This window comes from Elephas maximus, chromosome 21 (genome assembly GCF_024166365.1).
Source record: "Elephas maximus indicus isolate mEleMax1 chromosome 21, mEleMax1 primary haplotype, whole genome shotgun sequence".
NCBI lineage: Eukaryota > Metazoa > Chordata > Mammalia > Proboscidea > Elephantidae > Elephas > Elephas maximus.
Window position 1 is genome coordinate 48,227,441 of NC_064839.1, and position 24,066 is coordinate 48,251,506.

Below are 24,066 nucleotides of genomic sequence, written 5' to 3' on the forward strand. Positions count from 1 at the left end.
GGCAGATATTGAAGTGATGTAGCCACAAGCCAAGGAACACTTAGAGTCACAGAAGCTAGAAAGAGCAAGGAAAGATTCTTCTCTAGAGATTTCAGAGGCAGCGTGGTCCTGATGACACCTGCATTTCAGACTGTCTCCAGAACCATCAGAGAATAAATTTCTGTTGTTTTAAGCCACTTGGTTTGTGGTCATTTGTGACAGCAGCCACAAGAAACACATGCAGCGTTGAGACAGGAAGCCAGGCAATCTGGATTCTAAGCTTGCACTTTTACCTGTGGCTTGGCCAGTGGGCACTTGTTGCTTCTGTGGTTAGGTGCTGATGAGCAGGTTCTGACTCACAGTGACCCTATGTACAGCAGAACAAAACACTGCCCAGTCCTGCACCATCCTCACAATTGTTAGGCTTGAGCTCATTGTTGCAGCCACTGTGTCAATCCATCTTGCTGAGGGTCTTCCTCTTTTTCTGTGACCCTGTACTTGATCAAGCATGTTGTCCTTCTCCAGAGACTTGTCCCTCCTGATAACATATCCAAAGTATGTGATACTAAGTCTCTCCATCCTTGGCTCTAAGGAGCATTCTGGCTGTACTTCTTCCAAGACAGATTTGTTCATTCTTTTGGCAGTCCATGGTGTATTCAGTGGAAACCCTGGTGGCTTAGTGGTTAAGAGTTCAGCTGCTAACCAAAAGGTCGGCAGCTTGAGTCCACCAGGTGCTCCTTGGAAACCCTATGGGGCAGTTTTACTCTGTCCTAGGTCACTATGAGTTGGAATCGACTTTGACAGCAATGGGCTTTTTTTTTTTTTTAGTATATTCAACACTTTGCCAACACCATAATTCAAAGGTGTCAATTCTTCTGTCTTATTCATTGCCCAGCTTTCACGTGCATATGAGGCAATTGAAAACACCCGTGGCTTGGGTCAGGCACATCATAGCCCTTAAAGTGACATCTTTGCTTTTGAACACTTTAAGAGGTCTTTTTTGCAGCAGGTTTGCCCGATGCAAAACATCATTTGATTTCTAGCCTGCTACTTCCATGGGCATTGATTGTGGACCCAGGTAAAATAAAATCATTGACAACCTTCAGTTCTGTCTTCGTTTATCATGATGTTGCTTATTCATCCAGTTGTGAGAATTTTTGTTTTCTTTAAGTTGAGGTGTAATCCCTACTGAAGGCTGTAATCTTTGATCTTCATCGGTAAGTGCTTCAAGTCCTCTTCACTTTCAGCAAGCAAGGGGTTGTGTCATCTGCATGTTGCAGTTTGTTGATGAGACTTCCTCCAATCCTGATGCCCCTTTCTTCTTCATATAGTCCAGCTTCTCAGATTATTTGCTCAGCATACAGACTGAATAAGTGTGGTGAAAAGATACAACTCTGATGCACACCTTTCCTGACTTTAAACCACCCAGTATCCCTTTGTTGTGTTCGAACAACTGCCTCTTGGTCTATGTACAGATTCTCATGAGCACAAGTAAATGTTCTGGAATTTCCATTCTTTGCAGTGTTATCCATAATTTGTTATGATCTACACAGTTGAATGTGTCGATAAAACACAGGTAAACATCCTTCTGGTATTCTCTGCTTTTAGCCAAGATCCATCTGACATCAGCAATTATATCTGCTGTTCCACACCCTCTTCTGAATCTGGCTTGAATTTCTGGCAGTTCCCTCTCGATGTACCACCGTAACCACTTTTGAATGATCCTCAGCAAAATTTTACTTGTATGTGATATTAATGATTTTGTTCCATAATTTCCACATTTGGTTGGATCACTTTTCTTTGGAACAGACGTATATATGGATCTCTTCCAGTTAGTTGGCCAGGTAGCTGCCATCCAAATTTCTTGGCATAGGCGAGTAAGCACTTCCAGCATTGCATCTGTTTGTTGAAACATCTCAATTGGTATTCTGTCAATTCTTGGAGTCTTGTTTTTCGCCAATGCCTTCAGTGCAGCTTAGACTTCTCCCTTCGGTACATCAGTTCTTGATCATATGCTACCTCCTGAAATGGTTGAACATCAGCTAATTCTTTTTGGTGTAGTGACTCTGATTCTTTCCATCTTTTATTGATGCTTCCTGTGTCGTTCAATATTTTGCCCATAGAATCCTTCACTGTTGCAACTTGAGGGGTGAATTTTTTCTTCACTTCTTTCAGCTTGAGAAATGCTGAGCATGCTCTTCTCTTTTGGTTTCTAACTCCAGGTCTTTGCACATGTCATTATAACACTTTGTCTTCTTGAGCTTCCCTTTGAAATTTTCAGTTCAGCTCTTTTATTTTATCATTTCTTCCATTTGGTTTAGCTACTTGAGCAAGTTTCAGAATCTCTTCTGACATTCATTTTGGTCTTTTCTTTCTTTCCTATCTTTTAAATGACCTCTTGCTTTCTTTATGTATGATGTCGTTGATGTCATTCCACAACTCATCTGGTCTTCAGTCATTAGTGTTTAATGCATCAAATCTATTCTTGAGATCGTCTCTGAATTCAGGTGGGATATACTTAAGATCATGCTCTGGATCTTGTAGACTTGTTCTAATTTTCTTCAGTTTCAACTTTGACTTGCATATGAGCAACTGATGGTCTGTTCTGCAGTCTCTTCATGATCACCACCCCCATGACTCTGTCAGTTTGTCATACTGTGGAGGCTTGTGTATTGCTGTGATGCTGGAAGCTATGTCGGTATTCAAATATCAGCAGGGTCACCCATGGTGGACAGGTTTCAGCTGAGCTTCCAGACTAAGACAGACTAGGAAGAAGGACCTGGCTATTTATTTCTGAAAAAAATTAGCCAGTGAAAACTTTATGAACAGCAACAGAATATTGTCTGCTATGATGCCAGAAGATGATCCCCTCAGGTTGGAAGACACTCAAAAGATGAATGGAGGAGAGCTGCCTCCTCAAAGTAGAGTCAATGTTAATGACATGGATGGAGTCAAGCTTTCAGGACCTTCATTTGCTGATGTGGCATGACTCAAAATGAGAAGAACTAGCTGCAAACATCCGTAATAACTGGAACATGAAGTGTACAAAGTATGAATCTAGAAAAACTGGAAATCATCAGAAGTGAAATGGAATGCATAAACATCAATACCTTAGGCATTGGTGAGCTGAAGTGGACTGATATTGGCCATTTTGAATCAGACAGTCATGTGGTCTACTATGCCAGGAATGACAGATTGAAGAAGAATGGCATTGCATTCATTGTCAAAAAGAACATTTTAAGATCTATCCTGAAGTACAATGCTGTCAGTGGTAGGATAATATCCATATGCCTACAAGGAAGACCAGTTAATATGACTATTATTCAAATTCATGCACGAACCACTAATGCCAAAGATGAGGAAATGGAAGATTTTTACCAACGTCTGCAGTCTGAAATTGATGGAATGTGCAATCAAGATGCATTGATAATTTCTGGTGATTGGAATGCAAAAGTTGGTAACAAAGAATTAGGATTGGTAGTTGGAAAATATGGCCTTGGTGATATAAATGATGCCAGAGATCGCATGATATAATTTTGCAAGACAGATTGAGTTCTTCATTGTGAATACCTTTTTTCAACAACATAAATGGTGACTATACACATGAACCTCACCAGATGGAACACAAAGGAATCAAATCGACTACATCTGTGGAAAAAGACAATGGAGAAGCTTAATATCATCAGTCAGAACAAGGCCAGGGGCTGACTTTGGAACAGACCATCAGTTGCTCATATGCAAGTTCAGGTTGATGCTGAAGAATCTGTTTCATACTTACGTATAAATTAAATATTTTGGTTTCTTTCTGTCTGTCTCCCCTTTTTTTTTTTTTTTAATACTAACAAACTTAAGAGAAGTCCCTAGGTGACACAAACATTTAAGCGCTTGACTACTTGCTGAAAGGTTCGTGGTTCAAACCCACCCAGAGGCACCTGTAAAGACAGTCCTGGCAATCTGCTTCCAAAAGGCCACAACATTGAAAACCCTATGGAGCAGTTCCATTCTGCACACATGGAGAGTCAGAATCAACTTGACGATAACTAACAACAAGAACAACAATATATAAGAGCACTCCCAGGTTCAACGATTCTGTAGGATGCCTCACAGGACTTAGGCATATAGCCTTGCTCATAGCTGTGACTTATTGCACCAAGAGTACACAGAGCAAGATCAGCAAAGGGAACAGGTACATGGTATGAAGTCCAGGGGAAGCCAGGTAGAAGCAGCCCTTTGGAATCACACAGGGTGCACTTAATTCCCCCAGCAATGAGTTATGACAACGCTTGTGAAATGTGGTGTACCAGGGAAGCTCCTTAGAGACTCAGTGCTCAGGATGTTTATTGAGGGTGGGTCAGTGTTCAACCATTTCAGGAAGTAACATTTGATCAAGAACCACTGGCACTGAAAGAAGAAGTCCAAGCTGCAGCGAAGGCACTGGCAAAGAACACGGCTCTAGGAATTGATGGAATGCCAATTGAGATGTTTCAACAAACAGATACAAAGCTGGAAACACTTACTCATCCATACCAAGAAATTTGGAAGACAGCTATCTAGTCAACCCATTGGAAGAGCTCCATATTCGTGCCCATTTCAAAGAAAGGTGATCCAAAAGTGACCCAATCTTCAAATTTTGTTAAAGATATTTCAAAAACGTTTGCAGCAGTACATCGACAGGGATTCAAGAAATTCAAAGCCGGATTCAGAAGAGGATGTGGAACAAGGGATATCATTGCTGTTGTCAGATGTGTCTTGGCTGAAAGCAGAGAATACCAGAAAGACGTTTCCTGTGTTTTATTGACTATGTGAATGCATTCAACTGTGTGGATCATAACAAACTATGGATAACATTGCGAAGGATGGGAATTCCAGAACATGTAGTTGTGCTTTTGCGGAACCTGTCCATAGACCAACAGGCAGTTGTTCAAACAGAACAAGGAGATACTGCATAGTTTAAAATCAGGATAGGTGTATGTCAGGGTTGTATCCTTTCATGATACTTTTTCAATCTGTATGCTGAGCGAATAATCTGAGAAGCTGGACTATATGAAGAAGAATGGGGCATCGAGATTGGAGGAAGGCTCATTAACAACCTGTGTTATGCAGATGACACAACCTTGCTTGCTGAAAGTGAAGAGGACTTGAAGCACTTACTGATGAAGATTAAAGACTACAGCCTTCAGTTTGGATTACACCTCAACAGAAAGAAAACAAAAATCCTCACAACTGGACAAGTAAGCAGCATCATGTTAAACAGAGAAAATATTGAAGTTGTCAAGGATTTCATTTTACTTGGATCCACAATTAAACCCCATGTATGCAGCAGTCATACTTCATTGGGCAAATCTGCTGTAGAAGACCCCTTGAAAGTGTTCAAATCAAGGATGTCACTTTGAGAACTAAGGTGCACCTTAACCAAGCCATGATATTTTCAATCGCCTCATATGCATGGGAAAGCTGGGCAATGCATAAGGAAGACCGAAGAATTGACATCTTTGAATTATGGTGTTGGCAAAGGATATTGAATATATTGTAGACTGCCAGAAAAATCAACAGATCTGTCTTAGAAGAAGTACAACCAGGATGCTCCTTAGAAGCAAGGATGGTGAGACTTTGTCTCACATATTTTGGACAAATTATCCAGAGGGATGAGTCCCTGGAGAAAGACATCATGCTTGGTAAAGGAGACCATCTGTGAAAAAGAGGAAGACCCTCAATGAGAAGGATTGACACAGTGGCTGCAACACTGGGCTCATACATAGCAACGATTGTGAGGATGGTGCGGGACTGGGCAATGTTTTGTTCTGTTGTACATAGGGTCACTGTGAGTTGGAACCGACTCGACGGCACCTAACAACGACAACACTTAGGCACCCTCTGTCTGGCAAGTACCAAAATTCCAGACTCTCAGAGGGAAAACATGTGTGCAGAATAAACCACATTGTACAAACAGTTTAGACACAGTGAGCCACTCTTACCAGTTAGGGAGTGGTGGGAACATGCCCCAAATCCAAATTTCCAGATGCCAGCCAAAGACCAACTTCCCAAATAGAGCTTTGTAAGGATAGTAGTCTCAGACCTTCTATTAAAACCATTTTCTATACAGCCTGCAGTAAAAGGTAATCATTTCTAGACATTTTTTAATTTAATTGTTGCAAAAATCTCCGAGAGTGGAGAGTATTATAATTCACATTTTAGATCTGAAGGAACTGAGGTTCAGAGAGTTTAAGAACCTCACCCAAGATGGTAGATTAGAACCAGGCAAGCTGAACTATAACCAAAGTAATAAGTCCTTCTCATGACAGGGAAGAGCATGAGGGAAGATTGGAGTTATTCAAGGCAGATCCATGTGGTAGCATGTAGGTTAGGTTATGCTGTGGCATCCCATGTCTGAAAGACTTAAAACAGTTAATGTTATCTTCCACTCATGTTGTTCCATTCTGGGACTCAGTTACGGGAGCAGTCACTGTCTGGGGCATTGCCATTCCCCACAGGAAATTGCAAGTGGTAAATTTTGCACTGGCCCCTTAAAGCTCCTGCCCTGAAGTGTGACGTTCATCACTTCCATTCTCATTTCATTGGCCAAGCAAATCACATGATTTTACCAAACTTCAGGGGTGCAGAAGTGCAGTCCTACAGAACTTACTCATTGAAGGGCATTGACGACTGCAGAGCAGCGGGCAGTGACAGCCAGGTTATTGTATCTTCCCTTTGAGTCCTCCGTTGAGTCTCCCAAACCCTCTCCTAATATAGGTTACCCTGGGATCCTGGCTCAGTGGCCTAGGGGGTATCATATGTCTGCTTACTTTGCTCCTTGACTGCAGAGCCCATGCTAGGATTTGCAATGATTAGTATCTTTGGGAGTCCCTGGGTGGCACAAATGGTTGAGCACTCTGACTACTAGCTGAAAGGTTGGAGGTTCTAATGTACCCAGAGGCACCCTGGAAGACAGGCCTGGCAATCGGCTTCGGAAAGATCACAGCCTTGAAAACTCTGGGGAGCATAGTTCTAGTCTGCATACGTGGGGGTTACCACGAGTTGGAATTGACTTGACAGCCACTAACAGCAACCCCAGTATCTTTGAGGAGTCCCTGGGTGGTGCCAATGGTTAATGCGCTCACTGCTAACTGAATGGTTGAAGGCCATGACCAGCTTTGCATTCTGAAAAGATTGTTCTGACTTCCTAATGGAGAACAGAGTCTACCCAGAGGCACCTTGGAAGAAAGGCCTGGTGATCTACTTCTGAAAATTCGACCACTGAAAACCCTATGAAGACAATTCTACTTTGACACACATGGGGTCACTATCAGTCAGAGTTGATTTGAGAGCAACTGGTTTTTCTTTTTAGTATCTTTGAGGCGTCTCCTTCATTCAGCCTCTGCCTGGCCCCTTTCCTCTGCCAGCAAGCCAAAGTCACATGAAAACTAGAGCTGGAGAGAGAACTCCTGGCTTGATAGAGTTTTTGTGTCCCTGGCAAAAGTTGCCTAGGCATCTAAAATCCCAGGTCCCTTAAAAAAGAATTCCATGGGTCTTTTTATTAGCAAGAATGGCTTTCAACAGATTTTCATGTTCCTTTTTCTTGGCAGGGCCTGCAGGGATCTCCTGCCAGTTTCTGACAGCCTCATCTCTAGGTGTTAAGTGAAAAACATCATCAGCCTGGTCTATTGATAGGTTCGAGTGGCTGTGTGTATTGCCAATCTCAGCCAAGAATCACCGCTGACAATTTTCCTCTCCATCACCGTGCTTGTGCAGGAACATCTCTCTACCCGCTTCCTTGGGACTTTAAGGTGCTGTAACCATATTAAGGTTGCCTGGTGGCCGGCAGCAGGGCTGTGGAGGACTTAAGCAGAGCATGTGGCTTCTGGCAGGCTGCCTGGATCATGGCAGCCTCAGCCAGCCCTTTGCCAAGCAAGGCTGTTGCAGTCAGTGTGCCCTGTACTCCTGAGGAGAGTAATTTTAACCACACTTGTTGATTAGCACTTGCTGAAGTTGCCAAAAAGGCTGGCCTGCTTGGTGAGGCTGCCTCCTCTTGTAGAGGTCATCAGACTGATGGACCTCACCTGCCCTCTGCCACTGCCCTGGGGACAGCAGTGCTTGTCTCCAGCTCTCAACCTGTAGGTCAGACATGCCCGCCTTCCCTGCCCCATCAGCACGAACAGACCAAGTCTCATCCCTCTTGCTCCCTCCAATCTGTTCTCCGTCAGGAAGTCAGAATGACCTTTTCAGGATGCAAAGCTGATCATGGCCAAAAAATAATGGTGGAAAAAAAAAAAAAAAAAAAAAACCCAACCCCACTAGATTCTCATTCATATCATTCATATTAAAAAAAAAAAAAAAAAATCCTCACATGGCCTGCCTGGTTCTGCCTGGTCCCTGCCCTCCTTTGCTACCTTATCCCCAGTCATGCCTCCTCTTCTTCTCCATGCTCAACCACACCAGCCTTTTTTAGTTTCAACCAATGGCCATGTCCTCCCCTATACCCATAGTCTTGTTTTCCTAGTTCAGTGGTTCCCAGCTGAGCTGCATATTAGAATCAACTATGGGGTGGGTGGGGGGAGGGCTCCTAAAAATACCAATGCTTGGACCCACCATCAAATATTTGAATTTCATTGGTCTAGTTTTTTTTTAGTGGGAGGCCTAGGAATCTGCATTTTAAGAGCTCCTCTGGTGGTTCTAATATGCAGCCAGGGTGGGAAGCCCTAACCTAGTTAATCTCTGTGCTTCTTTTGGATCTCAGCTCAGTGGTCCTTCTTCAGGCAAGCATTCCCTGATATTCCTAATTAGGGTGGAATATTCCTATTTCACACTATCAAAGAATCACCCCACCCTCCTTCATAGCACTTAAGAGTCTGAATCTTACATTTAATTTTGTGATAGCTTTCTCCCTTGGTGGACTTTGAACTTCATGAGGGCTGTGGTTGTATATCATTTTGCTCACCATCACAACTCCATTTTGGTGACTAGTACCTAACAAGAAGTCAATAAATACTGGTAAAATTAAGGAAAAAAATTTTGGAAGCGTCCCAGGTCTAACCGATCCTATTTAGGCTTTAATACTATCAAATAGCTTTTAATATTGCCTCTGGCCAAGGGCTTTTCCTTCTTTGGTTAATCGTGAGAATTCCAACCAATCTCTTTAGTGACCAAAAACAATATGAAAGGGATAGGGTAGACCAGGTAGTGTGAAGTGGTTTGGAGTAGAAGTAGGTAGACCAGCATGAGTGGTGGTCATAGCCAATAGGGCAGGTTATATGGGTGAAATGTTCTAGGTAGAGAGATATGGCCTTCCATGAACAACCCACGAATTGGGTATTCAGCAAATTCAACATTCTAACTCAGAACAGTATGCTTCCTCCATCTCTGGAAAGGAAACTTGTCTTCAAACTGGAAAAATGAGGACAAATGTGCTTTGGAAGGCATCAGCACTTGAAGATGGGTGAGAGTATCTTAAGCTGCAGAGCATTACTAGATGAGTTTAGATAGGTCGTGGGTCAACAGGAGTTATATAGCAGAGGAAACAACTTTCAGCTGAAATTATGAAACTGTAGTATGTGTTTTCTGAGAAACCACGAGGAGTAGGAGAGCTGCTAGCTGCTTGTAGAAGGCAAGTGTTCTGATTTTCCAAAAAGGGAAAACTGGCAGGAACTTGAAACTACACAATAAAAACTTGGAAAAATTGTGGAAGGATTTTTAAAGAGGTAGTTGTGATCACATAGAAGGGAAAGCAAGAATCATTGGACCTAGTATAGGTTTACTGAGAACCAGGCATGTTGAACTAACATTATTTCATCTTCTACTAAATTTATTAGATGGAAGATCATGTTGAAAATATACAAGTACGATATTTTGATTTCATCAAAGCATTGGGTAATGTTTCCTGTGATATCTTTTTCAGACAAGGTACAAATGAGTTGGATTCATAACTGACTAACCTACTAGAAAAAAAATAAAAACTACTATACCCAGGTAAAATCTCACTTCAGGGGGAGGTGTCCTAGCATTGCACTGACTTACAATTTTGTATTTATGTCTTTTCTCTCCTCTTCATTGTCTGCGTATTTTCTCTGTACATTCTCTTCCCTGTACTTTCTTTGCATGTGTGACTGGTTCTCCAATCTATATTTCCTACCTCCATGTTTCTCCAAAGCTACAGAACCACCTTTTCAGCTGGAAATTTTTTATCTCAAACTTATTAGCCAAAATGGAACTCATCTCTCTTACTCCCTGTCCCAAATCTCAGTCTTTTCTATTCATTGGAAATTGGGAAATGAAGAATTCACTCTGCAACCAGGTGTTGGTGTAACCGAAAGCCACTTGGATTTTGTCCTGTCTTATTAGCTGATTGAAATAAGACGGACACTGATTGCAACGGAAACAGAAAGTGGCAAGTTTATTGTCTGCGCATACAAGGAGCGCGTGGGGTCTAGTGAGCTTAAGGCCACGTGCTTGCTGAGTAAGGGGGCTGGGGGGCTTTTTGTTTCCAATGGCGTCAGGGGGTTAGGTTTGGTACCCGGAATTTTCTGCCTTTAGCCTTCCCATGCCTATATTTGGGGGTCGGGGGTGGGTCAGTTGAAGGATGTGATTTCAATCTGTGCATGCTTCAAGGTGTAACTAGGGCTAGTCAGTGGACGGAGCCACTACCTGCTGTGACTTCCTGCTCAAAACAAGCTTGTGGTTAGCAAGACAAAGAGAGGGGGTAAGGGGTGTTGATTGGGGTTTTTAATATGGCTGAGGAGCCTGTTTCATTGGTATTTTTCTTTCCTTGCCCTTTGGGCTGCAGCTTCTTTTATCTTTGGTTTTGTTTCCCGGTAGACTGGATAGAAATTAAACTACCACTACCACCATCATTGGAAACCCTGGTGACATAGTGGTTAAGAGTTATGGCTGCTAACCAAAAGGTCAGCAGTTCAAATCCACCTGTGCTCCTTGGAAATCCTATGGGTCAGTTCTACTCTGTCCTATACGGGTCTCTATGAGTCGGAATTGACTCGACGGCAATGGGTTTTGGTTTTTGAGTTTACCATCATCATTACTTCTGTCACCACTATCACCACCGTCACCACTACCCCTATCACCATCACTATCATCACTACCACAACAACCTTCAATGCCATCACCCACCACCATCATATTATCACTACCACCCCATTACCACCACCACCACTGTTACCATCACTACCAATACCACGATCCCCACCACCATCCCCATCACCTATTTATTCTCTCATTGAACTCTCACAACCTAATGAGGTAGGTGCTATACTTACTGCCACTTTATAAATGAAGAATCCAAGTCCCAGAGAAGCTGGGTCACCTGTCCAAGGCCATGCAGCTAGCAAATGCAGAGCCAGGATTCATCAGCATCACTCTCCACAGAGACATGAAACTTACCAAAATTCCTCAAATGGTTCATATTTTAAATTTGTGGCAATAAACACATTGTGACATCATTGGTAATTCAGTGTCACTGTGACTAGACTGAGCTTTTTAAGGGCAGGGGCTCTCTTATTTATCTTTCTACCCCTGGGACCTAACATTCTACTTAGTACATAGCAGACTTGCAATAAGTCTGCTAATTTGAAGTGAATGCTAGGAAGGCAATACCTTTACTGTTAAACACCTTGGATTTTATCAGTGTTCCTCCATACATAATGTATGTGATACTTGGCACAGAATTGCTGAAAAATTAAAAACATGTTTTAAGACCCCATAGAGACCACTTGAACCAGAAACTCTGGGAACGGGGCTAGGCCATCTGCATTTTAAACACTTGCCTCAGTGAATTTTGTGTTCTATAGTTTGAGGCCTACTATGGCCTTTTGCAGGGCTGAGATTCTATGGTGATGTGCTTTGTCATTTTGCCCACGTAAGAACAGCAAAAAGTGCCATAGGAAAAGTGGTTCTGGAAATATATTCCCATCAGCACTTGATTTCTGGGATTTTACCTTCAACTGTATTGTTTTTGTTGTAAGGTTCCTCAAATCCTTTCTGGAAACCAAAAAAACCAAACCCACTGCCATCGAGTTGATTCCGACTCATAGCAACCCTATAGGACAGAGTAGAACAAACTGCACCATAGAGTTTCCAAGGAGCGCCTGGCAGATTCGAACTGCTGGCCTCTTGGTTAGCAGCTATAGCACTTAACCACTATGCCACCAGGGTTTCCAAGATATATAAATCAGTAGGAATGAATAAAATTAAGGACTGTTTCCCTAAGTAATCAGATAATAAAAGCCTCAATAATGCAGCTGCAGTCATAGCTACTAAAGCACTGACCCTGCATTGACCAGCGGCCTGTCTAGCAGAGGGAAGAAGGCCCTGCAGGGCCCAGGAGTGTGCTTAAGTACCAAGGGGGTCGAGCCATGTATGAGCGAATTACTTCCCCACTTTGCTTCTCTTCCTGGAATGTTCAGACATGAGCTTGGCATTGTGGACTGACAAAACCCTCACTCTGGAGCTGGGCAAACCGGATATTGCATTCTCACATCAGTACTAGAGCAAGTGAATTACTTTCCTAAGCTTGTATCCACATTAGGGAAGTGGTTTTAAGGTTGGCAGTTCGAATCACCAGCCGCTCCTTGGAAGCCCTATGGGGCAGTTCTACTCTGTCCTATAGGGTTGCTATGACTCAGAATCGACTCCATGGCAAAAAAAAAATTTTTTTTTGTAACAACAACAAAACATACGTAAGTGCTTAAAACAGTACTCAGCACACACGAAGCACTGGTTAGAAGCAATCAACAAAGTCATACTAGGTCTTGGAGCATAAAAGAGGAGGACAGGAGAAAAGACATTATAAAAAAAAGGCGTCATGGTATCAGACCTCGTCTAACTTCATAAGGGGAAGGAGAGAGAAGCACCATCATCGTCAACCCAAGGCCGATTCCTGTGAGGTGGAGGTCAGACACACCTCCTCTCTCCAAACTTTTTACCAGTTTTGACATTAGCCGTCCTTTCCGTAGCACTCTCTATTTCTCTGCTGGATTTGTTAATTCATTCCAATGGCCACATTGAACTCATAGACAATATTCACGATTATGGGTTTATTTGGGAAGTAACTAGTTATAACTCGGAATCAGGATCAATAGGCTATAACTTGGGATCAAGATCAGGAAGCATGTAGACAAATTTTCACTTCCTTAATGCAGGGCAACTATCTCAGCTCCTCTTGGCCATGCAGGGCTCCTTTTGGCCCCTGAGGACAGGTTTCTCTTGGCCCCCTCAGGACAGGCCACCTCTCTCGGCCCTCTGCCCTTTTCCCCACTTGGGCCTGGCCTCTGCCCTACTTTAGCAACTGTTACAAAGCTCTTTAGCTCCGCTCATAAGTGTGCAGAGGTGTTTTACTCCTTCAGGAAGCCTCTTACCTGAAGCTCTCACACTCCATGGGTGTCAATGGATTGAATTGTGTCCCCCCAAAATATGCGTCAACTTGTTTAGGCTATGATTCCCAGTACTGTGTGGATGTCCTTCATTTTGTGATTGTAATTTTATGTTAAAGAGGATTACAGTGGGATTGTAATGGCCTTACTAAGATCACATCCCTGATCCAATGTAAAGGGAGTTTCCCTGGAGTGTAGCCTACACCACCTTTTATCTTACAAGAGATGAAAGGAAAAGGAAGCAAGCAGAGAGTTGGGACCTCACACCACCAAGAAAGCAGTGCTAGGAGCAGAGCATGTCCTGTGGACCTGGGGTTCCTGTGAGGAGAAGCTCCTAGTTCAGGGGAAGACTGATGACAAGAACCTTCCTCCAGAGCCAACAGAGAGAGAAAGTCTTCCCCTGGAGCCAATGCCCTGAATTTGGACTTCAAGCCTACTAGACTGTGAGAAAATAAATTTCTCTTTGTTAAAGCCATCCACTTGTGGTATTTCTGTTACAGCAGTACTAGATGACTAAGACAGTGGGTCAGCAAGCCTAGCTCCACTGACAAATGCCTGGAGACACCCCACTCCTCCAGGAAGCCTCTTGCCCTAAGGCGTTCTGCTCTCTTGCTCCATAGGTCAACACAGCCACTGTAGATGCCTTTTTCTGTGAGCTGGGAAGCCCACTGTGCTGTCTTGTGCCAATATCCTAGTTCCACTGCTGCCATTTCTCTGCTACTGCTCTTCACTGTCTCACACTGTCTCTGGTGTTGCAGCTCTCTGTCTCCTGGGTCTAGGAAGTTCTCAGTGCAGGGACCCTGGGTCCAAAAGACACACTCCACTCCTAACTCTTCTTTCTTGATGGTAGTGAGGTCCCCCCCAACCCCCAAGCTCTGGACTTGGCTCCCTTTTTTAAGCCTAGCAGGATGGCAAAACCAACCAATTCCCTCATTAGTGTTCCATACATCTTGTTTGCATGGTCTCACTCCCACAGGGTTCCATGCACCTTAATTGCATTTTTAGTAAACTGTTCAATCCCCTTGATAGGCCACAAGCCCTTATTTGCATAATCTCACCCAATCATTTTGTAATAGTTATAAGACTATGGCAAGAAAGGCCATATAGAAATGATCCCTTGCACTGCAAGCATTTTCCGTAAAGGGCCAAATAGTACATGTTTTTGGCTTTGTGGGCCATGTGATCTGTGTTGTACCTACTTACCACTGCAGTTATTTTGAAAGGAGCCATAGACAATATGCAAACTAATGAGCATGCCTGTATTTCAGTGAAATTTTATTTATAAAAACAGGTGGCAGGTCAGCTTTGGCCCATGGGCCAAAATTTTCTGATCCTTGCTCAACCTCCTGACCTCCAGCATCCACTGCTGAGTGATAACAGACTCTGCGCCTCTTCAATCAGATTCTCAAGAGAGTACCTTATTATTTCAACCCAGTCTACGGAGGGGCTATCCTTGCATCAGGTGGCCTCCTTAACCCCTTCAGCTGTGGCCAAAGGGGTGGGGGGAGAGGATCATATGCTATAGGGGCAGGGGTTGGGAGTATAACATATGCCTATTATTCTCTGTACACTTTCGTTCAGTTCCATTCTTTGACCTTTTTAAACTATATGGACATCTGAGTCATGGATGAGCTCATGTTAATCCCATGATCTCACCATTTTCAATTATCCATCCATATTGCAGGTGCTCAGATGTTGGGAAGTGGCTTGGAGAGCTTCGGTGCCTTCTCTTGGCCTTACCAGCTGTGAACTAACAGCATTCATTCATTCACTGATTTGCTTATTCCTTTGTTAAGTTCCTATTATGTATCAGCAAGGGTGCTGGGTGCTGTGTCCCCCCAACAACTGTATTTCCTCTGTGGGTGGTTAAATTGGAACTTGTTGATGTGCTTTTGCAGAATGACCTTCTCCCCTGACAAGGTGTAAGGATAAAGTGTCACTCAGTCCCAGATGGGCCCCTAACTTGCCTAAAGATTGTGTGACAAACTCTGGGAAAAAACATACTGAAAAATATTATAAAAGGAGGCACCAACTCAAGTTCTCACCATATCCCCTAGGAAAGAGGCTTCCCTGAGTGTTTGTCTTACTCAAGTAAGGAATCTTCCAGGCAGATTTAAAACCTGCCTGGTGAGTGTTCTGAGTCTCAAGCCCAGTACTTAACATGTCTTCAATTATTCAACTCCAAGTTGGTTCCAAGGGACATATGTGGCAGGTCACACACCTCAAGAATAATGACATCTGAACCTGCCACCCTATTCCAGGCTGTCCCACAGGATGTGGGATCACTACCCAGAAAGGAGTGTCTGAGATCTTCAGCATACTACCTGTAAGAAGCTTCCATGGCACCCATCTTATCTGCCATTTGCAGTTGGCAAAATACCTTGGATTGACTATTGGGTGAATAATAGGGCAGATGCTGCTAGGATCTTAGGTGCCATTTTTACCACACTATAAATCAGGAAGCAAATGAAGACAACAGTGACTTATGCTGTGTTCCTTCAGCTTATTAGGGATTTAACACCCTTGAGACCCTTGAGCACCAAGATTTGGCAAGCCTTGAGCCAGCCTGCCTGTGATGAGCAGGGCATTAGGGCTGTCCAATCCATCTCCAGGCACTTATTGAACACCCATCACTAATATGGGCAGGTGAAATAGTCACAGTACCCCTCGCCCCCACAAGACCTTTTTCCTCATATACAGTACCTGTGTGCAGAACTGTTTCTTTGAACAGTTGTCCAACAAAGACCTTATCTATGCTATCATACCCTCTTGACTGTATTGTCAGAAAAGCTTCTTAACAGTTTTTCGGATTCTATTTCCACTTCCACTGCCTTCAGTCTATTTGCCACACAGCTGCCAGAGGGACTTAGATTAGTTATATCATATCATCTCCTGCTCAGAACCCTCCAATGTATTTTGTCAGGGTAAAATCAAAACACCTTGCCATGGCCTACGAGACCCTACTTGACCAGCCTCGTATATTCCCCTTTGACTGCATTTTCTCAGTCTCCCCTTGGCCACTATACTGTAGGCACATGGCAGTCTTGTTTGTCTTCCAACCTGCCAAGGCTCAGGGCCTTTGTACCTGGTACCGCTTGATCTGGAATGCTCTCTCCCTCAGCCTTTAGCATGGTATGTCCCCACATTTCATTCATGTCTCAGCTAAACTGTTAACTCCTTGGAGACCCCTGTGCTGACAACTCTATTAAAAAAGCTCCTGCCTTCCCACTACTATCCCTGTATCAACCCAAAGTGCTCATCACTACTTGAAATCCTATCACATTGTTCTGTTTCCTTGTGGATCATCTCTCTCCCTGACTCAAACATAAGCTCCATGAGAGCAGGGGGTGTACCTGGCTTGTTTGTCACTGCAGCAACAGTACCTTAAACAGGGCGAGGACTATAGTAGGCCCTGAGGTAGTTATTGAGTGGATGAGTGAATAAACACCAGCACTATAGCTAAGAGTAGAAATATATTTCATTAGTTCACAGGGTATTAGGAGAACTTGGGTGAAGGTCAGACCTATGTTGAATCTTAAAAGAAACATCATTCATTCATTCTCTGATTTAAAAACAATATATTGAGCTCTTTATGTGTGCCAGCACTGAGGACTCAGGAGAGACATAATAAACAAGCCCCTTGTGCTTTTGGAGCTTGTATCTTAGCTACCATTGATTGGGCAAAAACAATGTGCCATGTACTCTGCTAAGTACTTGCAATACCATAGCATGATGAGTGCGGTGGAGGTGGTCTGCAGGGGGAGGCAGGCAGTGAAGACAGAAGGAAAGGCGAACAAAGACACTGAGTCGAGAAAGAACACCCAGGAGCCCACAGGGCAGAGTCCAGTCATCTGGGACCACTGTGTGCTTGCTGGGTGGACTGGGGCTCTTGGGGAAGCTCATAAACTCAGAGGCAAGCAGTCACACAGGGCTGTGTACTCAGAAGGGCCCCACATTCAGTTTAATGCTGTTGTTGCTGTCTCGAAATTCCTAATAATCTTATCTCTGAACTTGTGTTTTGTGGGTGAAGTCTGAGGGAGCAGTGGAGCATGCGTGTGAGCAGAGGAGGCCCACATGATATTCGTGTCCACCACCTTTGCCACCCTGTTTGCATGTAGTGGTGCCCCCTGAGCAGAATCTGGTCAACCCACCATATGTATGAATTCGGTGAGACCCAAAGTGAACATGAGGGAAGTGTGTTAAGATCGCAACCTAGAGGGTTCCGACAGCCCTGAGAGGCCGTGTTTGCCATATGAACCAGAATTGCTTCACCACAAAATGTGGCGGCAGTGCTCTGAGAAACATGGACAACCAAGGAAGTTTTATCATAGCCTTCTTACTTGTGTGACTTCCCTGTGTTAGGCAACCTCCTGTGCTGAAAATGGTAACATAGAAGGAAATGGAAAGATAGGGCAAGCTTTAGTTCCTTGTCCTTTCATTTCCTCCTTACTCACTAGTAAACCAAAGATCAAGAGGGTTGGAGAAATGTATATATACTAATAAGTAAAATATAAGCAATTGAGTTAGTTTGGTGTAGCATTTCCACTGTCCTGATAAGAATGAAATACATACATGTGTACGAGCTATGAAATACTAATTGAGTGATCTCAGTGATTCTGCGTATGAAGTAAATGCTCCTATATTTGCATTTCCACAACTGTCTGTCAGTTTGTTGCACTGTGGTGGCCTGTGTGTTGCTGTGATGCTGGAAGCTATGTCACCCATGGTGGACAGGTTTCAGCGGACCTTCCAGACTAAGACATTCTAGGAAGAAAAGCTTGGTAATCTACTTCTGGAAAGTAGTAGCCAATGAAAACCCTACGGATCATAACAGAACAGTGTCTGACTCACTTGCTTTGAACACAGCAGGAGGGATGGGTTGCTAGAGGAGGACATCACGTTTGGTGAAGTAGAGGGGTGGTGAGGACAACAGAGAGCCTTGGAAAGATGGAATGGCACAGTAGCTGGAATGATGGACTGGATGTGCTAGGGATTGAGAGGGTGACGCAGGGCCAGGAAATGTTTTGTTCTCTTGTATATAGGTCGCCATGAGTAGGAGTCGACTTGACAGCAGCTAACCACGTATTTGCCTTTAAAACTGACATTGCACAATGTAAAGATGAATGGTGAAATTCATGCTAGTAATTCAAAATTTTAATTTTTCTTTATTTTGAACGTTAAATAGCAAATACAAAGCACCCTGACAAGTTGAGAGAAAGACCATGAAAGAAAGGAAAAGCTTTTTTTGTACCTTTAATGGAGCTTCTCTTTTTCTGATTTTTTTTTAACAAAGTACCTCATGTTTTCATTTTGCCCCAGACACTGCAGATAATGTGGCTGGCCCTGCTCAGAAGATAGCTAGACTGAACCCTGTGAGTCCTGTAGCATGTTGCCCTGGAGTCCTCGCTCTGCTAGGCTGTGACATTTTCTCCCCCCTAGCCTCACTTCTGCAGCTTGCTTTGCCTTTTTTTTCCCACTTAGGTCACTGTTTTTCTGATGATTTTAAAGAGCATTCTGTGTTTCTCCTGCTTCTGTCTTTTCCCCTCCCACCACTATTTTCCCAACACTTCTGACATTTTAGGGAAAAAAACAAATGTATCAAGAAACTACTAGTGCAGACTTCTGGTCACCCACTGAGAGCATTCCCACTGCAGAACCATGGCTGGGTCTGACTCCTCTCAGCAGGAGGACACATTTCCTGCTATGTTTGAGTGGAAGTGGCTCAGATAGCTTGCTCTTGCTCTCTCTCAGGAACCTCTTCCTTTGCAGAACAGCAGTGAGTGCCTTGTGGCTGGCAAACGCACTCTTGCTTTCTGAAATGAGGACTGTGTTTTCAGCCGAGCCAATTGTTGGATTAGAACTGTGGGCATGAACTGAGCGCTGGAGTTTTGATGGCAAAATATTTTAGTAACTCTCATTTCTTACTTCTTTAAACAGGCTCTTTGCTCCCTACCCCTTTAAATACAGAAAGCACAGGGCTGAAATTTCAGTGTGATTGAGAAATTGTGATGAGTAGATTGCTCTCTTTTGACATAAGGTGGCAGGTAGAAGACCAGGAGCTTTCTCTAACCTGGGCCCATTTCTGTTTGGTGGAACAAGGGAAATCGTTCTTACATGCCACTTGATCCTAGGCCTCACCTTAACAGAGATGTGCAAGAGCCCGAAACAATGCTCTCGACTTTGTGAAATGGTGACATTTTCTGGGCTTATGTTCTTGTTCCCGTTGACTGCCAGTTTAGCTCCCAGCCAAGCCCAGGCTGGGAACCAAGCTTCCCATGTTGTAGCAGCAAGCGTGGTTTTACTAAGTAGTGTGAAGAGGGGACGGCTAGTACTTGGGGAACACAACTTTGTCCATCTGCAGGGCCTTCATAGATGCTGCATATATGTTTAACAAATGAATGACAGACTGAACTTACCCTACAGTCAGACACTGTGTTAGGCTGTGTATAGTTTACCCCGTTTAATGCTCATCAATCTGCCATTTGATATGAGGGTTACATGCACGCATACCAGTTACCATGGAGTCAATTCCAACTCATGGTGACCCCGTGTGTGTCGGAGCAGAACTGTGCTCCACAGGGTTTTCAAAGGGTGACTTTTCAGAAGCAGATTACCAGGCCTTTCTTCTGAGGCACCTCTGGATGGATTTGAACTCTGAACTTTTGGTTAGCAGCTGAGTGCGTTGAGTGTTTGCACTATCCAGGTACTCCCAATATACTCCCAATATAGGTTTTATAAACGGGAAACTGAGGTTTAGTGAAGAAGGCAATTAATTCAAAATTATGTAAAAAAATAATAAGAAGAGTTGAAATTTCTATCTAGGTCTTTCCCCTGAAGTATTAGTTCTCTCTACTATGTCACACTGTCAAAACCCCTCTAATCAATCCTTTCTTTCTTCCTTCCTTTTCTCCTCTCTTTTTTCCTTCCTTTCATCCTTCCATCTATTCATCTACCTTTATTCCTTCATTATTTTCTTTTCTAAGTGAGGAGTTTAAGTACTGATTTCTCATTCTCTAATTCACGGACCCTAAGAATCTAGTCCTGGTAAGAATTTCCCTTGCTTGAAAGTCTCTGTAAATTTGATGCCATATCTGGACTATTCTCTCACCATTTCCCTGAACGTAATATGTGAATTCCTGGTCCTGGTGGTGCAGTCGTTAAGAGCTTGGCTGCCAACCAAAGGTCAGCAGTTCGAGTCCACTAGCAGCTCCTTGGAAAGCCTATGAGGGCAGTTTTGCTCTGTCCTATGAGTCAGAATCGACTTGTTGGCATCAGGTTTTTTGGCTATCCCCTTTTTAGCCATCATCACACTGATTTTCTGCTTTCTAGTCTACAGGGATCTATCCTTCCTTTCCAAAATGGCATCTAACTTTTATTGAGCAGTTACTTTGTGCCAGTTACTGTTACAAGCATATCACCTCTGTTCATTAGTGTCCTCAATCCAATGAAACCTTGTTGCCCTCAAGTCGATTCTGACTCGTAGCATCAGAGGACAGAGTTGAACTGCCCCATCAGATTTCCAAGGCTGTAAATCTTTATGGACACAGACTGCCACATCTTTCTCCTGTGGAATGGCTGGTGGGTTCAAACTGCCAACCTTTCTGTTCCAAGCACTTTAGCCACTGTGCCACCAGGGCTCCTTTCAATCCAACAAGGCGGGTGCAATTGTTATGCATGTGTTATTGAAGGGGTGAAACTGAGGTGTGGGGTGATGGTGGTGAGTGAGTGGTAGAGTAAGGTGAGTAATACGCCTAAGGCACACAGGTGGTGACGAAGTTGTATCACTTCTTATTGGTCATGCCAACTGTTGCTACATTTCTTCAGTTGGTGCTTTGGGTTAGCCAATCATTTCACGTGGTTATGCCTTATTTTCCCAAGAAAATGATCTGCAGTTCAAGGATAAACATTGCATCTTACAATTCTTTGTATGTGTCTTAGAGCTAAAAGCTGTACTTGCTGAGCACATGGTGCTCTCTAAGATGATATAAACATACCCATAGTGCACAGTCCTCATTAAGCTATTAGAAAATGCTTTTTGACCATTTACATAACAAATGAAAAGTTTTTGAGTTTAGAAAAAAGATCTGGGGAAAAAATTTTGAAAAAAAAATGGCATATTAGGGTAAAGCTAGCTTCTGTAACATACAACCTCAAATTGTTTGGTGCAAAATATACAGTTAAAGCTTATTTCTCGCTTTTGTAAGTGAGCCTTCCTGGTTGGCACATGCCTCTCCTCCAAGCAGTGGTTTGGGGTCTTGGGTTTCTTTTTTGTTGTGGCTCCCCAGTCTTCAACATGGGGGCTTTAAGACCACAGTTTTTGTATCAATCTGCAGAGGGGAAAGAGGAGCATGGAAGATCCCTCGTGGGTGGTTTGGGTGAGCCAGCCCATCACTCCCTTGCACACTCCATCTATCAGAACTCTGGCTTCGGCACAGCGAGTGTAGGAAAGTCTGGGGATATAGAATGTGCCCAAGGAGTAGAGGAAGCGAGGTTGGTGATCTTCTAGCAACAGCTGCCATATCAGGAATGGTTAATAACTTTGCTTGGCCAACTCTAATGGATTGGGAATGGCTGCCTGGAGGGGGTGAAGTAAAGAACCAATGAGGGCATGGGCTTCCCTCGGTGAGATGGATTAGCACAATAGCCACAACGATGGACTTGAGTATGCTGGCAATTGTGAGGATGACACGGAACGGGGCAGCATTTCGTTTTGTTGTACATAAGGTCATGAGGATGATGCAGAATTGGGCAGCATTCATTCTGTCATACCTAAGGTCGCTATGAGTCAGAGTTGACTTGACAGCTAACAAAAACAATAAATAAGAAGGGTTGGTAGCACCCAGAATGGAGATGAGGCAGCAACTCAACAAAATGGTGAGGAGAAGCAGAGTAAGCTTCACTGCAAAGGTGATATTTGAGCCATGCAAACCTCGACTGAAGTCCTCAGAAACTCCCTAAGGTCTGGAGAATTATCCCATTTTGCAGGAGGCTCCTGGAGGTGAAACAACCTGCCCAAGATCACATAGCTGCGGTGGGGAGAGGGGGATTTGAATCAGGTGTCTTGACTCTAAGAACATGCAGGCTGAGAAGGAAGCAGGTGGGAGAAGGCATGCGTTCCTGCCTGGTGGCCTGGACCTGGGTGTGGGCCTGGATCTGGGCAGATTCTGCTGGTACCTTTCTCCCTTCTTGTCCTTAATCACACCCAGTTCCCGTGCAGCTTCTTTACTTTTGCATGCTGCCTCTCTAGACGTGATGAATAATATTTGGAGCTGCAAACCAGAAAGCATTTAGTGGTCATGAAGGCTTGATGAAATGTGTACATGGTTTTAAAATATTCCATTGTAATGCATGGTAAAGCTCGGTTAAAAAGAGGAGCACGTAAAAGCCTGCTGCATTTGATTGATGACGTGCCATCAATATTGATGGCCAAGAGCACACTGGGAAGTTGGGATGCTGTATTTTTGCTGTGTCCTGCTAGAATCAAAGTTTGTGGGGATGATATATTGTATAAAAAGCCTGGGTATTACACTGCTGTTACACTGACATTAAGTAATGATAATGGAACTCAGCTTTAGTCTGAGGTAAAATCAGTTTTGAGTGAAACGTGGGCCAAGGGAGCCTGTGCTGGGGGTTGTGCGGGGACTGTTCCCAGGGTTGTTTGCTCTGGGGTCACCCATGACTCTGTTGGTGGACTCACATCCCCAACATCTGGGCTACTCTGAGGAAGGAGAAGGAAGGAAATGTCTGCCCCACCCCATGCCCTACCCTCAGTGGGGTTGGGAAAGGCGGGAGCAGTCAGCAGGGTAAAAGGATTAGAAATGGTCTCTGGAGTCAGACCGTCTGGATTTATGTTTCAGCAACTTTGGACAAGCTACATAACCTTCCTGTACCATTTTTTTTTTCATCTGCAAAAATGGGATGGCAATAGTACCTATTTCTAAGGGTCAAATGAGGCAATCCATGTAGAGAACTTAGAACCATGTCTGCCATGTAGTAAGTATGCAATAAATTTCACTTGTGTTCCTGCTATTCTCATTTCCATTGTCCTTGTTATCATTTAGTGGTTCCAACAGTGTTTTAGGCTTCTTATGTGTGGCAGCATCATTTCTTTTTTAAAACTGCCCTTGGGGAGCTAGGTGGTATAATATTATCTCTATCTTACACATAAGAATGACTCAGAAAGGGAGAGCAACTTTCCACGGAGAGCCAGGAAAGTTTCTCTGTGGGAGAGCCAGGCGTAGAACTCACAGTTCTCTGGCTTTGAACTTGGAATTCTTTTCATGAGTAATGACATCTACTAGCCAAACATTATGCTAAGACTTTACGTGCATTCTCTCTAAATCTTTACAGCAATCATGCAAGGTAAGTATCATTATTATACTATTTTACAGATAAAGGAACAGGGATTTAGTAATTTTCCTGAATTACGTAGCTTGTTACCTGTGGTACTCTGAATAATGACCCTGGAGATATGCAAGTTCTAATCCCTGGAAACTGTGAATGTTACCTTATATGGCAAAAGGGTTTTTGTAGATGGTGTTAAGGAGCTTCAGTTGGGAGATTGTTTTGGATTATCCAGGTGGGCCCTAAATGTAATCACAAGTAGCCTTGGAAGAGAGAGTCAGAGGGAGACTTGACTACAGGAGAGAGAAGGCATTTTGACATATCTGAAGATTGAGGAAGAGGCCATGAACCAAGGAACGCAAGGAAT